General features: G+C 39.8%; 1 protein-coding gene and 1 pseudogene across 8 annotated transcripts in view; one reads left to right on the forward strand and one right to left on the reverse strand.

The window, feature by feature from the left end:
* Positions 1 to 17,616, reverse strand: part of LOC135707152 (uncharacterized) — a 193,673-nt gene that overhangs the window by 22,312 nt on the left and 153,745 nt on the right. The window lies entirely within an intron of this gene.
* On the forward strand, positions 1,060 to 3,280 carry LOC135707203 (uncharacterized; annotated as a pseudogene).

Genomic DNA, 17,616 nt, shown 5'->3' on the forward strand with positions numbered 1-17,616 from the left:
ACTAAGCTAATAGAGTTAACACAGCCGGTCATTAGTAAATGTACTTGCATGGAGTTGTTCGTTGAGAAAAACCGTGTTTAATAGAATCTAATTGGCTTATTACATTTAAGGGCTGACTTCAATGAGCATTTATGATGATCCAGGAGCGTCAATACTGAACAGAAACCGTAATCCAGGGGAAAATTGACCACGTAAATATCTAAATAAATTTGTGCAATAAACTAAATGGAAAAACTAATGGTATTTAAATCAGTAGCTATGAGGGCTCCATCGTCCTGCATGAATTCTTATAATCTAGGATGCTTTGTTAATTTTAGGAAATTTTTTAAAATTTAAATTTTGAAAATTTCGATATAGGATGAAATTGATCATATTCTCAAATGGTTTCCCAGTGCATTTCTAGTAATTGTTCTTATTATGTCTATTGCGAACGGATCTCAAATTCGGTTTTGATGAAACCATGACTGCCACTCGGCTCAATTTCCGGAAGACCGATTTCCGTTTGCTAAGGCGTTCCTTGTCCCGGATCAACTGGTACGTGTTGAATGACCTTGATATCGATACAGCAGTCGCTCGCTATAATAGCCTTTTGCGCGACTGTGTTTGTGCTTCAGTACCGAAGTGCCTACCTCCGAAGAAAACCGCCTTGGTCCAACGCTACTCTCAACAACCTGAAACGAGTGCGATCTAGAGCTCTCCATGCTCTCACTCATCGACGATGTACCCTTACTAAACGATTTTTTTTTCAATTACCAGCAATGATTATCGCCACTACAACAAGTTTCTTTACAAGAGGTATGTAATTCGTACTCAACATAATCTGCAATGCCACCCCAAGGGATTTCTGGTCGTTTGTGAATACAAAGAGGAAGGAAACTGCCTAAGTAACCAACAAGCCCGCTAATTCGCCTTTTTGCAATAAAAGGCTGATACACGGCTAACATAGGGCATGCAAAGCTTTATATTAGCCGCATATTAGTCTTATATTGCAAAAAGGCGAATTAGCGGGCTTGTTGGTGTAGGATCTAAGCAACCATTGGTTTTGTAACAACCTTAAAGCATGAGAATAAATATTCATTATCAGTTGTACCTCGGACCGAACCAGACGTTTCTACATTTTGGCGACGAGCGATAAAAGTTACCCACGGATTTGGACACTCCACCCCAGAAAATTTTACTCGGACCCCCGTGAGATGGCTTGGCCTATGGTGAGTACTTGTGATAAAGCAGATTTTCGAGAGAGTTTGCAGTGGAAAATTCTAATGTACCAAACCTGAAATCATTTTCGTGGATAGGAAATTCTTAGGGATGATTTTACCTGAGAAAATTGAATTTCAATTTCTCCCGTAAACCCGGAATTTAACATCCTAAGAAATAGAGGCAGTTCAGGGTATGTTTTTTTTTCGGAATGAAAATCCTGATCGCTTAGGGATGATTCTCACTAAAACAATTTTGTTGATGACGTGAGACCCGGTGATTCTGGAAAATTCTAAACAAAATACGCGGAACCCATAGCAACGGGATGAAGTACGCAGTGAAATATGTAAAAAGTATCATTATGTGGAACCCAATGTTTCATGGGATGCAGTACGCAGAAATTCCTAATGTGAAAGAAAGCGGAACCTTTCGTTTGGAATGAAGTACGCAGGAAAATATGAGATATTTTAAGCGGAATCCGACGTTTAAGGATGTAGTACGCAGTAAATCTGAACTTAGAGAATGTTAAATGCGGAACCCAACATTTTGGATGAAGTACGCAGAGTGATACTGTGTATATGTATTTCAGTGCGGAACAAAACTCAGGTAGTACGCAGATCACATGAATTTTGATAAAAATACGTCACAGACGTAGTGTAGCTCGTAAAGTACCTTAAAATGCGTGTTTTCTAGGTAAACCAGTTGATCCCTCCGTTTGCCGAAGATGCCGACGGACCAGTGTCTGCCCGCTGGGAGAAGTGGCGTGAACATTTTGAAGCATACCTAGCATGGAAGGACGTTGACAATCAGGAGGAAAAATTCAAATCCCTGATGATGTTCGGTGGACCAGACATCCGGAAAGTGGTCAAGCAAGTTCATGTTGACGAATCACACGCTATGGAAAACCGGTACCACATTGCCATGTCAATGTTGGACGATTACTTTGTACCGAGACTCTCGAAAACGTTCGAACGTCAGAAGTTCCGCGAGATGAAACCAGCTGTAGGTGAAAAGTTTGACACTTTTGTCATGAGACTGAAAAAGCAGGCAGCCTACTGTGATTTTGGAGATCAGCTGGAAAGCATGGTAGCTGACCAAATTATTACAACTACAACGGATGTGAGTCTGAAGAGGAAGTGCCTGGAAAAAGACTTTAACTTCAAGGAGATCGTAGCGATCGGTCGTACCCACGAGTCTGTTCAAATACAGATGAGCGATTTGGGCAATCGGAACGGAAACTTACAAAAAGTCAGCGCTGTCGAAACGGAGGCCAATGAAGAGTCAATTTTGAAGGTACGCTCCAAACTCGGAGGACCAAGGCGGTACAGATGTTTCCGATGCAATGGCAGACATGATTCGAAAGATCCATCGTGTCCAGCCAAATCACTCGAATGCAGAAGTTGTGGTCAAGTGGGACACTTTTCCCGCTGCTGTTTTCTAAAAAGGAAGAAGACCAACGGACAACCGTCCCAGTACAATCGTTTCGGAGCTTCCCGTAAACAAAAGCGATTCGTACGAGAAGTATCTGTAGATGGAACCGAGCGCAACTCAGATGTAGTTGATCTTTTCCATCTAGGAGCAGGAAAGAAGCTGGTTCCAGTATCTGTTGGAGGAGTTTGTTTGAAGTTCGTGATTGACACAGGAGCAGACGCAGACGTTTTAAGCGAAGCGGATTGGGCTACGTTGAAACGCGTTGGGTTTGAAGCATACTCTATCAGGAGAGGAAGCAGCAAAGTATTCAATGCTTATGGGATAAATACACCGTTGAAAGTGCTTGGTGAAGTCGACGCAGAAGCTATGATCGACGGTCGGAGTACCGACACTACGTTCTACGTGATCCAGAATGGGAAATGCTCGCTTCTCTCAGGTGACACAGCAGTCAAACTTGGATTGGTGAAATTTTTGCAAGCAGTGAATGATGAATCGTTCCCACATATGGATGGTAAGCAATAATTTATACAGGTAAATTTAAATAAATCTATTCTAAACTTCACATGTGTACAGGTATTCTTGCTAATATCAAAATCGATAAAACTGTAACTCCAGTCCGCCAAAGCCTTCGTCGCATACCATTTCCTCTTGAAGAATTGACCTTGAAAAAACTTCGGGAGCTAGAGAAGCAGGACATCATTGAACGTGTCAATTAAGCTTCTGAATGGGTCTCTCCAATGTTAGTAAAGCGTAAAAGCTTCGATGAGGTCAGACTTATTGTAGATCTCCGGGAGGCTAACAAAGCAATAGTTAGAGAAGTCCATCCCCTTCCAACACTCGAGCAAATAACGAAGAAAATCGGAGGAAATCAAATTTTCATTAAACTTGACATTCGACAAGCTTTCCATCAAGTTCTTGTTCGAGAAGATTGTCGATACATCACCACCTTCATTTCCCCCCTTGGTTTATTCCGTTATAAAAGGCTCATGTTTGGACTTTCTGCTGCTCCTGAGTTGTTTCAAAAAGCTATGGAGACGATTTTTGCTGATCTTCCATGGCTTATTATTTTCATCGATGACATTCTGATCCCCGCTAGAAACGAATCTGAGCTTCGTGAAAGAACTTTGATGGTGTATAACAGATTGATGCAGTACAAGATACTACTGAATGCTGACAAAGTTATCACAGGCGCTAGGGAAATAGACTTCTTGGGTTATCACATTTCTACACAAGGAATTTCAATTTCTCAAGAAAAACTGGAAGCTATCGAAAAAATAAAAAGTCCCCAAGTCCGCAGAAGCAGTTCGAAGTCTGCTTGGTTTGGTTAATTTCGTTCATCGACATGTTCCAAACATGGCAACCATTACACACCCCCTAAATCAGCTCACAAGGAAAGGCATAAACTTCGAATGGAAACCAGTACACCAACAAGCATTCGAGCAAATTAAGATGATTCTACATAACAAAAATACCCTTGGATTTAATAATGTTGACGATGAAACTTATGTTATTGCCGATGGGAGTCCTGTTGGCCTTGGTGCTGTTTTGGTACAGAAAGGGAAAGATAATCGCAATCGTGTGATCTGTTATGCGTCTAAAACTCTCACTCCGACAGAACAGAAGTATGCGCAGACTGAGCGAGAAGCTTTAGCATTAGTATGGGCTTGTGAAAAGTTTCACTATTATCTTTACGGGAAGTTTTTCCATCTGGTTACGGACCATAAGCCGTTAGTCGTGATTTTTGGAGATCGTCTGAAGCCGTCACCAAGGATTGAACGATGGAAGTTGCGCCTGATGTCCTACGATTTCAAAGTAATGTACCGTCCAGGAAAAAATAACATCGCTGACCCGCTGTCACGACTCTGCCAATCTGTACCAGATAATGGACCTAGCTTTGGTGAAGAATCAGAAAGAATCGTACGAATGATAGCTAGTGATGCTTGCCCGTTGGCAATAACCCTTCAGGAAATTGTAACTGCCACAAACTCAGATGAAGAACTGCAAGAGCTGATTAAATGGTTACCGTACCCTTCTCGACGTAGGCCTAGAACATTAAAGCGTTGTGCAAAGATGTCGGGATGCTTCACCAGTGATGGACATTTATTGATGAAAGATCAAAGAATTGTAATTCCTCGAATCCTACAAACCCAAATTTTGAAGCTTGCACACGAACCTCACCTTGGAATTGCAGCAATGAAACGTCGACTACGATCTAAAGTATGGTGGACTAGGATGGACTCTATGGTAGAGAAATTCGTCCAATCTTGCACAGGATGTACGCTTGTATCAGAACCTGATACACTTCCTATAACAAGAACCGAGATGCCTAACGGACCGTAGAAGAAAATAGCGGTGGATTTCATGGAAATTCCTGGCGGTTACCATTTGATTGTAGCGACAGACTACTACTCCCGGTACGTTGAAGTTGCTATACTTACTTCAATGACAGCAAAAGTAACAGTCACTCAAATGAGGGAAATTTTTGCAAGGTTCGGCTATCCTATTGAAGTTGTTTGCGATAATGGTCAGCCATTTTCTTCAGCAGAATTCTTGAATTTTTGTCAGACAAATGCAATCTCAATCAAGCATACAGTTCCTTATGCAGCTTTTCAAAATGGATTGGTCGAGAGGCAAAACAGAACTTTATTGAAGACCTTGAAAATAAGCTGTACTATGGGACGTAATTGGCGGTATGATCTACAAGATTTTCTTCACTCTTACCGAGCAACACCTCACAGCATAACAAAGTTTTCACCGTCGGAATTGATGTTTGGGTGGAACATTCGGGATAGAATACCAGGAAACTCAAGACCAGTCAATGAAACTGAAGCAAGAGAAAACGATAGGAAGGCGAAAGAAAAAAGAAGAATGTATGTGGATTCAAAAAGGAGAGCTAAACAATGCAATATCGATGTTGGAGATTATGTGATTGTGAAAAATTTTGTCAAGAAAAATAAGCTAACAACCACTTTCAACCCCGAACCTCATCTTGTGATACAACGCGACGGATCACGGCTCCACTTGAAGAACATTAAAAGCAGTGTGATCTCCAATCGACACGTGAACCACACCAAACGAATCCTAAATGCGAATCCCATGATGAAACAGGAGAATGACGCAGATAATCATAAAACCTCTGAGGGCACACAAGAAGGAGATGACATGGGACCAGCCATTCCAACTGCTGCTGAACGTACTACGAACCCAACGGAACAACCCTCTACCAGCCAAACTACTACGGAACCTCAGATGGTCTCACGATGCGATGGTCGAAAACGCCCTTTTGAGACTAGCCGAGCTACCAGCAAGCGCTCGAAACATGTACCTAAATACTTAGCAGATTACAAACTTTGAATATATTAAATTTTTAAAATATTAAACGTAAGGAGGGAATGTAGGATCTAAGCAACCATTGGTTTTGTAACAACCTTAAAGCATGAGAATAAATCGACAGTGAGCATTCATAAGGGCGAATACGCGATGATCGATTCTCTTCATCGATTTTCTCTTTGCATTGCTACAGCTAAGCGAAACAATTTTCAAGAATTTGTTCAATGCAGAGTAGTAACAGGTTGTATTGGCTATCAAAAGCAACAGCAAACGCTCCGAGAAACGTTAAATCTAGCGAGTTATTAACAAAAGAAAAAAATCGACGAAGAGAATCGATCATCGCGTATAGGCCCTTATGCATGCTCACTGTCGAAATATTCATTATCAGTTGTACCTCGGACCGAACCAGACGTTTCTACAGTTGGTTACTTGGGTGGGCTGCCGTCAAAAATGTTTCTCGGCAATGACGTAGCATTGACAACTGTGGACAAATGCAGCCTATTTGCTAGGCACTTCTTAAGCGTCTTCTCGAATGACTCCCCATCGCAAGCGGAAATTGACCGAGCCGTCCGTGATGTGCCAAGCGACGTCGTAAGCATGGATGTTTTTGCCGTAGATGTACAAATGGTTCTCTCTGTGATGAGTAAAACCAAATCATCATTTTCACCAGGTCCGAGTGTTATTCCATCTGCTGTCCTAAAAAAATGCTCCTCCGATATCTTAGCTGCTCCGTTGTCCTTGCTCTTCAACCTGTCACTTCGTCAACAGAAATTTTCCGCATAATGGAAACGCTCTACTATGTTCCCTGTTTTCAAGAAAGGAGACAAACGCAATGTGGAAAACTACCGTGGGATTACCTCGCTTGGGGTTGAATCTAAGTTGTTTGAGTCGCTGATAAATGAGAGATTGTTTGCTTCCTTCAAGCATTACATAAGTACGTGTCAACATGGTTTCTTTCCTGGCCGCTCCGTGGAAACTAATCTCGCCAGCTTTACGTCGTTCTGTATGGAAAATATATGCAAGAAACTTCAAGTGGATGCCATCTACACTGATCTTAAAGCTGCGTTTGATAGAGTTGTGCACGACGTTCTGCTAGCAAAGCTTGAAAAAATGTATGCATTGGAAACTACTCATCGTACTGTTTCTCGAACAGATCAGGAGTTCCACAGGGTAGCACTTTGGGACGTTTATTCTACTACGTGGAGGTAAATTGTTTTTTGCCGATGACTTGAAGATTTACCTAGTCGTTCGAGGCTATGCCGACTGTTTAGAACTACAAAACCTTCTTGAAATCTTCAATGATTGGTGTGAACGTAATTTTATGGTCCTGTGCGTCTCAAAGTGCTGCGTAATTAGTTTCCGTCGAACTAGGACTGCCGTTTCGTTTGATTACAACGGGACTGCAGTTCAACGTATCGGTCACGTTAAAGACCTCGGTGTCATGTTGGATGAAAAGCTCGCATACACTCGCCACTTCTCAACCACGATCGACAAAGCAAATCGTCAGCTTGGATTCATGTTCAAGATCTCTAAGGAATTTCGTGATCCTCTGTATTTTAAAGCCCTTTACTGTTCATTGGTGGAATTCGGGTGTGTTGTCTGGAATTTCTACCAAGCAGTATGGAGTGGACGATTCGAAGCTGTTCAACGCGAATTCGTCAAATACGCACTGCGCTATCTTCCTTGGAGTAACCCACTGAATTTACCACCGTATGCTGACCGCTGTCGTTTACTGGGTTTGGATACTCTTTCTGAGCGACGAAACGTATCGCAGGTCGTCTTCGTTGCTAAAGTCTTGCTCGCATAATTTGACGTTCCTGAGTTACTGGTCAAAATTAATCGGTATGCTCCTGCCCGAACACTCGGTCCGAGAGCCTTCCCAAGTAACAATTTGATGCTTAACAAGTGTTGTTCAATCGATTTTAGTTCAGCCTTAGTTTGAATAATTGTTGTACATAGACCACGTTAACCTTTGGTCAGCTTTTAAACATCTAAATCTGGTGATTTTAATCAGCCGAAAGCTTAACACTTATATAAATTATAAGCTTTTTAAGGCATTAAATAACAGTATTTTCCAACCCTTGTTCAGCCTTCTAGTTCTATTTAGAAAAAAATAAAATAATGGAAGACCGCTTCATATCTTATATATTTTTATGGGACTGCGCAAGGTGCTGATTTAATGGATGTACATATTTGTATTGTTATTATAAGTCTAAAAATTACCTTTGCATTTCGGGATTCGAACCGGCAGTCGTTGATTCACAGGCATCAATCATACCTACTGGACCACTCAAGCATATGTGTGGCAAAAGGTATGACCATTAACTTAAAACACGTCAAATTTAAGTTGAATTACAGCAACCGGAAGAGTATTATACAGCAATGCAGAATTGTAAACAACAATTGGCGACAGTATAATATTCCTCTCATTTTCAAGTGTAGTGAACACAATGTGGACACAAGTGCCCGATTTATTTCGATGTTCATGTGGAAGCTATTTAAGCTAATTGAGTTATATATTTGGAATGCTGTTTGAAAATTCAGTGCAATATAGCAAGATATACAAATGTTAATACTTCCTACGTCGTCGCAGCCCACTTCTACCAGCAGCTATTCCTAAAAAGCTCATCTAACTTGTATCTATTTCAGCCACTGCTTGGGAATAGAAAGGTAGGCAGTGAATTTAGAAGAGCTAAAATGCCGGAAATGCAACGAGCTTTCAAAATATTTGTAGTGCATTGCTGATTTGTGGAGTAGTGTTAAGCTAAATTAAGGCTTGTTCAATTAGATCAGCTAACTTATTGAGGTTGAATTATGAGGATACAATTAGCTTCATACACTACTAATCAACTATATATTCAGCTTGCTGTTAATCAGCTTTGTACACCTTAAATCAACCAATAATCAGCTTTTGTTCTTACTGTTCAGCTTGAATTGTTACTTGGGTTGCTACATGAAGAAGTACATGCAACCAACTATGCTGCAAACAGTGCCTTTGTCGCCATGATTCATCAATTCAACGAAGTAGAGGAAATGTCTCTAATTGTTGGCCTATGTATCTAATATTGGGCCCATCGCTAAAAATCTGCTATTTATCAATTTTATCTAGATGAACGCGTTATTGGGACGTTACTAATGGATATTTTTGGTTGCTATTGAAAATTTAGTCGATTGCTGAATTTATGTATGGGCCCAAATTAGGGGCACTTAGGCCGAACATTACCTGCATTTCCCCTATCTGACCTATTTGACTTTGATATCAATGCCTCCAGATTTCGTCATCGTTTGCTGTAGGCCAATTTTAAATTTTTAATGAGCGACTACATTTAGATTTAAGTGTTTCATTGAGACTACCAAGTCAGATGGACTATAATAATAATAAAACTAAAATTAGGATTCCCTGAATTCTATTCAGATGCTGAAACCCTTGTGTGAAAAGCATTTTCAGCAGAACCGCCAAAAAACCGCCCACGCAAACCAATACCACTTTCGGAAAGGCTGATAGTTGCCCCTACCCGATGATATTGTTGGTTTGCGTGAGCGTACTTTGGTTCGCGTGTAAAGGGCCTTAGAAAGTTTGTTTACAAATGCTTTTGTGCCGTTATCAAATATTATGCCTGACTTAAATGCACAGTTGCGCCTAAATGTAGGCAATTACACTCTAAATCACTGGTAAATATGCGAAAAACGCTGGATTTCTGGATATTTAAAACACTCTACCGTAATTTATGCTACTTGAATGGTAATTACATCAATCGTTGTAGTCCTACGATCGTTTGTTTGAATGTTGATATTGTATGCTACTTAACGTCAGTTCTATAATTGAAATTAATGCAATAAAATACATTTTTTTTTGTTATGAAAAACGCATCAGGGTAATCTTTGAAATTTCATGATGATATGCTTTTAAGATTTCTCTTGATATCTAGCACCGAAAATGTCATACGTGACAATTAAAAGTGCAACTAATAATGATCAATTTGCCCCCTGGATTAAGATGTTCAGTTATTGAGTTTTTTTTTTTTAAAAAAAAGGTCCCAAATCAAAACCGTAAAAAACTTGAAAATTGCCGAAATTCAATATATTTTTTCTATTCTAGCGCAGTGTTTTTCGACGCATCATTTCAAATTGAAAAATGCAGTCGTTATCTTTTGAAAAACGACTACTATAAGACGTAAAATAAATATTGTACATGGACACACATTTATCTGAAAACGAGCGTCATTCAAATAAGAAAAGCGGCGTACAATATTTTATTACATTTAAGAATTGGTTTCAAGCCATGAAAATAATTGTTTGAATATTTTCATCAGTTTTCCACAGTTCGATCTGTTGTCCCGTTCGACCTTTTGTTCATTTGACCTTTTGTCGTATCGAGCTTGTGTCCCTTTCAATCTTTTGTCCGTTCGACTTTTTGTTCCTTTCGACCTTATGTCCTGTCGACTTTTTGTCCTGTCGATCTTTTGTAGTGTCGATCTGGGGGAGAGGTAGCTCATCGATTCTTCCGGTTCGCCTCCTAGCATCGTGCCATAAGGTACCAGGCGATAACCAGGGTAGTTGATCGATAGCTCGATGACGTGATTTCGTTGGCGTCTGAAATGGGAAATTCTCATAGCAGGCGTTGACGATGGGACGTTGTCGAGTTGTTGAATAGAAACTATCGTGGTAGCTCACCGATTACCTGTCGATCTTCCAAATTTGGAAAGACGTCTGCATTGAATTTTCTCATATAATAATATTCCGCCCACTATATCACAAGAAATTGCGAGTAGCTGAGTGGAATGGAGATAGGTTAAGCATTGGGTACAGGACCAAGTCTCCCCTGGGTGGTGCCAAAAGATGAGCGCAATAGAATCATCAAGTTGCCATAAGGCACGGATGAGACTATTGCATGGCTGGATAGTCAAAGTCTTCCATTCGTTAGTAGAACAGGTTTAGGTGGGCGTTGGCCAGATTTGGATTTTTCAGATGTAATCCTGGATAGGACCCTGTCATTGAACGTCACGTGGAAGTGGAACTTAATGAAGGCCTAAGTACTTTTTCGTAGTTTTTAGTTTTCGGATTTGAAAGATCGTCGGTTACAGTGACCTGCTTAATGAGCAGAAAAACGCGGTCCCAGGTCCTTACATATCAAAGAGATTTATGGTAAAATCGCTTGTGTATCGTGTATTTTGCGAAACTCGTTGTTGTCGTTGGTTCCGGGTTTGAATGGATACACAAATTTGAGCAACGGTATTATGTGATATGAGGGGCTCGGTGGCCTTAGAGCAACCGTTTTTGCTTACTGAGCAGAACATCATGAGTCTAATCTCAGGCCCATCCACATTCAAGATTCGTCAATCGTTTTATTTGTTAATATGACTACATGGTAATAATAGCAACTCGGTGATTAAAAAGGTGCTCGTCTGCCTAGTGGCAAACGTTTTTGCTTACTGAGCAGAAGACCGTGGGTTTAGTCCCAAGCTCCTTCGCGTTATATGATCGTTAGGACATCAATTCAGCTTATCGTTTACCAAAACGAACCCTGCTGCAAAAACAACCCTCTTATCCAACATCCCAGTGATTCCTCGTGGAAGTGCAGAGGTGTTCTCAGCTTCCATCAAAGCGAGTGTCATGTCAACACAATCCTTCCCATTCCTTTCTTGACCTGTGTTCGGGCGCGGCCGGCGCTGGTATTGCCTAATTTAAGATCACCAGTTTTTACACATTGAGGATGATTGCTAGTCCCAAGCATCGTCTATTGGTTCTCTGTGTAATTACAGCTGATCTGGCAGTAACAGAGTAGCAACCGTGGGCGGTCAATCAAGCTCAAGCAAGCTCGAGCTGTCGATCTTTTGTCGTGTCGACCTGTAGTCCGGTCGACTTTTTGACTTTAAATCTTATGTCGATTCAACCTTCTGGTGTTTCAACCGTCTACCGTTTCGACCTTGTGTCTATTGACCTGTAGACAAATATTTTTAAATAGTTCATTTATCACCTGCAGTCAATCGATTTTTCAATGTATTGTTCTCTCTCTGAGGATTGAATTTACCCCGGAAGCTTCTTCTACTTTTCCCAGCAGCTTATTTCCGACTTCCCCTACTAGCTTCTTCGGAGCGATTCCGCTGCTTTAAGTCGGTAGTTTCGACCGACTCCGGATGAAAGTTTCTTCCAAGAGAGTCCGGAAGTTTCGTCCATCCTACTGAAGAAGTTGTTTCTGCCAGATCAGAAAAAAATTGTCCAGTTGTCCTGGAAGTTGACTTTTTGACGTTTTGACGTCTTCCTGAAGACGCTTCTCTAACTTCAGACATTCCATGGCATAACGACATAGTGGTTCTCAGAATTTCGTATAAATTGGAAGTTTTGTTCCTTATCGCAAAATATTAGACCAGTATTTTTTAATTTTTTTCATTAGGGTGACCATTTCCATGTTAGGGTGGTAAGAAAAATCGTTTTTTTAAATGACGTCAAATTTGACTACATGACGCTTCCGGGAGACCAATGCTACACATTGTCCGATGACGATGAATTTGGTAAGAAGGCCATGGTTCGGCAAGCAATATGTGAGCGTGGCTAGTTGTCAAAGCCATTTGAGACGAAGGAGACGATGCACACTGAAATTTACGTTCGGGAGTGTTTGAATCGGCGTCTGCGGTCCATGATCTGTCAACATGATGGCCCAATGCTATTTTGGTCCGATTTGGTGTCAATGCACTACTCGAGCGATACGGTAGCTTGGTACAAAGGGATATCTACGGAAATACTTTAAGGCAGGCTCATGGGCAGATCGCTTCTTGGACCCATACCTAAATTCAGCAATCGACTAAATTTTCAATAGCAACCAAAAATATCCATTAGTATCGTCTCAATGACGCATTCATTTAAAGGGCGAACACGAAATTATTGCGACACATTCAACAGGGCATAACTTTTTTACCATTGGGTAAAAATCAACCAAATTTTGCACACTTTCTCATTGATGTGTATTGTGTACATGCTGTCAAACTCGAAGTCGTGTTTTTCGATTCAACGAAGCAGCAGCAGCACGACGAAGCTCCGCTATTTTGGCCAGATTTGGCATCATGCCACTATTCTAAAAGTGTCCTGGAGTGGTATGAGGCCAATTCTGTCCATTTTGTTCCAAAGGACATGAATCCGCCAAACTGTCCGGAGCTGCGCCCGGTGGAGCAGTACTGGGCAATAATGAAGCGGGAACTTCGGAAGAGCAAGAAGACAGTCAAAGACGAGAAGGACATGTTAAGAAAATGGAAAAAAAACTGAGAAACTGGTACCGGATGACACTGTAAAGACTTTGATGGAGGGCATCAAGCGAAAATGCGTTCAATTTTACACTCAAGGCTCCATCGATTAACTTTTCTTTTGATTTTTGAAGTAAATAGGGGAAATGACGGCTTCGGCATGACAGACTATTTTCGGCAACCCAAATTGAAAAACTATTTTCACTGGATTTTCTTACGAAAACGCTTCGCTGAATGCATGCAAACGATTCTTTATGCTTTTAGCTTCAATTTGATTATATTTTTACCACTGAGAAAAAGCAATCTAGCAGGGTTTTCTTGAAATGAAACACACGCTCTACAAATTGTAGCTGATTTCGAGTTGCCGATAATAGAACAGCAGATTTACATGCAGTTCAAATGGAACGGTTGCCAAAGAAAAACTGGTTGCCGACAATACTCGCTCTCACTAGAGAAGATTGGAGCTTTGTAAAAGCGTTTCAAAACAGTTTTTGACAATTCTTTCGACTGAAATTGTTAGAGCAGCTGGCAGCAAAAGATTGTAAACAAACCAATACTGCATATGTGTGCGTTCCATAGAGAAAAATGCTATAGAAAGAAGGTCGCTGCTTAGGTTGCCGAGAATACGTAAATTCCCCTATATGTATAAAACTACCCTAAAATTTTGGTTTGATTCTAAACATTATAAGAAAATTGGCATGACATTTTCGGTGTCGCAATAATTTCGTGTTCGCCCTTTAGATACAATTGATAAATAGCCACTTTCCCTATATGAATTAAAAAATTTAAGTTCATTAACATAACGTTGTTTTATTCCAATAATAAACTGTGCTTATACTTTCTGAACACCCTATACAATTCTGGAAGCATCCCTGAAGTTTCGAGAGACGACGAAAGCATCATTTGAGCGAAGCCAGAAGAAGCTTCCAAGGGAAGTCGAAATAACTATCCGGGAGGAATCGGAAAATAACTTACGGAGTAAGTAGGAAGATGGAATAAAATTCAGCTTCTCAAAAATCTGTATTCTGAGAAACTGCATCTGAATATCGGTATCAAGTTCGAAAATCGGTTTAAATATCGATAAATCGGAATATCTGGCAACGCTTCTTTAGCACTGCAATTCAGCCATTCCATAGCAAAACAATATAGTGGTTCTCAGAATAACGTAAAATTTGTAATTTTGTTCCTTATCGCAAAATATTAGACCCATTTTTTCTATTTTCTCATTAGGGTGACCATTTCCATATTAGGGTGGTTCAAAAAATATTTTTCTTCAAATTTTTTTTAAACATTTATTACTTTGAACTATTGGGCCGATTTCAAAGCTCAAAATATCAATCGAACTCTCAAAATAGTTAAATTTTTGCTAATCCTGGATATTTAATTTATTTGCACGGAATTTCTCAATGTTTGAATTTACTTAATTGATTATTATAAACTAATCCCTAATGCCTTGGGGCCTCCCTTAGCTCAGTCGGTGAAGGCGCAGCTACAAAGCACTATACCTAGTCATCGCTATCAGAAGTGGTACGAACATTGGTAAGATTGACTATTTCGTGGCGTACACACTTAGAAATTTATAATCTTAAACGTGACGGAATCCATCTTTGACATACAGGATGAGACGTAAACAAACATGTCATGTAAAATTAAATGCTGCGAGACTGAAAAGTTCAAAAGTACGTTTGGTTGAGCAGATTTTCACGTCTATTATGACCAGGCATCAAAATTATCTGATAAATGGTGATAATATCATCTATCAGATAGAGGCCTATCACAGTGATAGGTTTCTATCTGATAGATTCTCTCTCAGTCTATCATGATAGAACCCCTATTCCATCTTTGATACTATCATGATAAAAAAATGATAGATAGACTCAATGATGGGATAGGACAGATAGAAACAATATCATTTCCTTTAGCTATCATGATATATGGTTCATCTGATAGTTGAACTATCACATTATAGAGATAGGGATTCTTTCGGTATCAATGATAGTTCGAAATAATATATTTTATAATGGACAACGGACAGTTCACCTCACAAATGGTCAAAATAAAAAACATTCCAATCCGAATCAATATTTATATTTCGGACCGGGGACGAAGTGTAGATGCCAGAAATTGATTTCTGTCCTTACAGTATGGGTATATTAAGAACGAGGATGACGTCTAAATACCGGAAATCAATGTCCGCCATCATTTTTAAATCCAAGATGGTGACTTCCGGTTACATTATAATTGTGAAATATTGTTGAATCATGTACCCTTCAATATGGGTATTTTTGGAATCATGGTGACGTATAGAGAACGGAAATCGATGTCAGACGCCATTTTGAAATCCAAGATGGCAGCTTCTGGTTACCCTAAATCTGGGAAACATTATCAAATACCCTTCAATATGGGTATTTTCAGAATCGTGGTTACGTCTCGAATCCGGAAATCGATGTCCGACACCATTTTGAAATCCAATATGGCGGCTTCTGGTTATCCTAAAATCTGGAAAACATTATCAAATACCCTTCAATATGGGTATTTTTGGAATCGTGCTGACGTATAGAGCTCGGAAATCGATGTCCGACGCCATTTTGAAATCCAAGATGGCGGCTTCTGGTTACCCTAAATCTGGAAAACATTATCAAATACCCTTCAATATGGGTATTTTCAGAATCGTGGTTACGTCTCGAATCCGGAAATCGATGTCCGACGCCATTTTGAAATCCAATATGGCGGCTTCTGGTTATCCTCAAATCTGGAAAACATTATCAAATACCCTTCAATATGGGTATTTTTGGAATCGTGGTGACGTATAGAGATCGGAAATCGATGTCCGACGCCATTTTGAAATCCAAGATGGCGGTTCTGGTTATCCTAAAATCTGGAAAACATTATCAAATACCCTTCAATATGGGTATTTTCAGAATCGTGGTTACGTCTCGAACCCGGAAATCGATGTCCGACACCATTTTGAAATCCAAGATGGCGGCTTCTGGTTATAATAAAATCTGGGAAACATTATCAAATACTCTTCAATATGGGTATTTTTGGAATCGTGGTGACGTATAGAGACCGGATATCGATGTCCGACGCCATTTTGTAATCCAAGATGGTGGCTTCTGGTTATCCTAAAATCTGGGAAACATTATCAAATACCCTTCGCACACGTGTTTATTTCAGTTACCATGGGGACGTAATTTGTGATTAGCCCCGGTCCCTTTCAAATTGTATCATTATTTATGTACGACCTAAAATTTGAAATGACGTTTCACATTCATCTAGTGATGGCCGATTTTCATTCGAATAATCGATTAATCGATTAACGAACAGAAAATTAAAATATTTGTAATCGGTTATATCTTGCTGATATAAGCATTAACCAATCAATTAGGATCATTACCCATCGTTTCAAACATATGCTGCACTCTCATTGGTGGAAAAATGACAGCACAGCGAACAAAAAATAATCGATTAGATGTTGATCGAATAATTTAAAAAAATGGGACATCTCTGATTTTGGTGTGATTGTTTTGATAAAAAAGAGCGCAAAATTTCATCTCTAATTTTTATAGCAAGTGAGTGGAAGCAACCCTGGTGACAAGTGGTCACTTCACTTCGTTAAGGGCCCCCCTCAAAATTTATCTTTGATTGATCATCATTTAAGGGATTTTCAGCTGTATTATCATTTAGCGATCGTTAGGTGTAGTTTCAGGGTTGTAGTCGTGTAGTCAAGTTTGCCGTAGGGACGCTCCGAATTCCTTAGAAATTCTTATCCATGTGCATTAGATTTCTCTGCAATTATAATCATAACTCCCCATAATAGTCTCTTCAGAACTACCTAACACCAGGGTTGCTTCCACTCACTTGCTATAAAAAAATATTTTTCGGAATTATGCAATCATTAATAATGATATGTTGTACTTGTAAGTAACAAGAAGAGGGTGTAAAGTATGTGTTTGACTGATAAAACCTGTCAATTCTGCTTTCAGAGCGTCACAATCAGCGATTTTATGATTCGTGAGCGTTCACTCAGAGTGAGCGCTCACGAGTCGTAATATCGCTGATTGTGACGCACTGAAAGCAATATTGACAGATTTTATGTGTCAAACATATACTTCATGATCTCTTCTTGTAACTTACAAGCACTAATTAGTATTATACTATTTCATGATTTCATAATTCCGAAAAACATTTTTTATGGCAGTGAGTGGAAGTAACCCTGCCTTACACTAACATTTACTTCTCCTTACAATTTTCATGAGATTTGCCTAAAAATTATCGGAAATTTCTAGTTAAATTCTACCGGAATTCTACCCAGAATTCTACTTTAGAATCATTCCTAGATTTCCTTTATAACTATCATCAAAACTCATTTGGAATCCTCTTGATAATTCTCTAGCTAATGCTGCATAGTGTCTAAATT

Source organism: Ochlerotatus camptorhynchus, unplaced genomic scaffold, assembly GCF_037179485.1.
Source record: "Ochlerotatus camptorhynchus isolate MF236.1 unplaced genomic scaffold, CSIRO-AGI_Acam_v1.1 ptg000304l, whole genome shotgun sequence".
In the NCBI taxonomy this organism is placed as follows: domain Eukaryota; kingdom Metazoa; phylum Arthropoda; class Insecta; order Diptera; family Culicidae; genus Ochlerotatus; species Ochlerotatus camptorhynchus.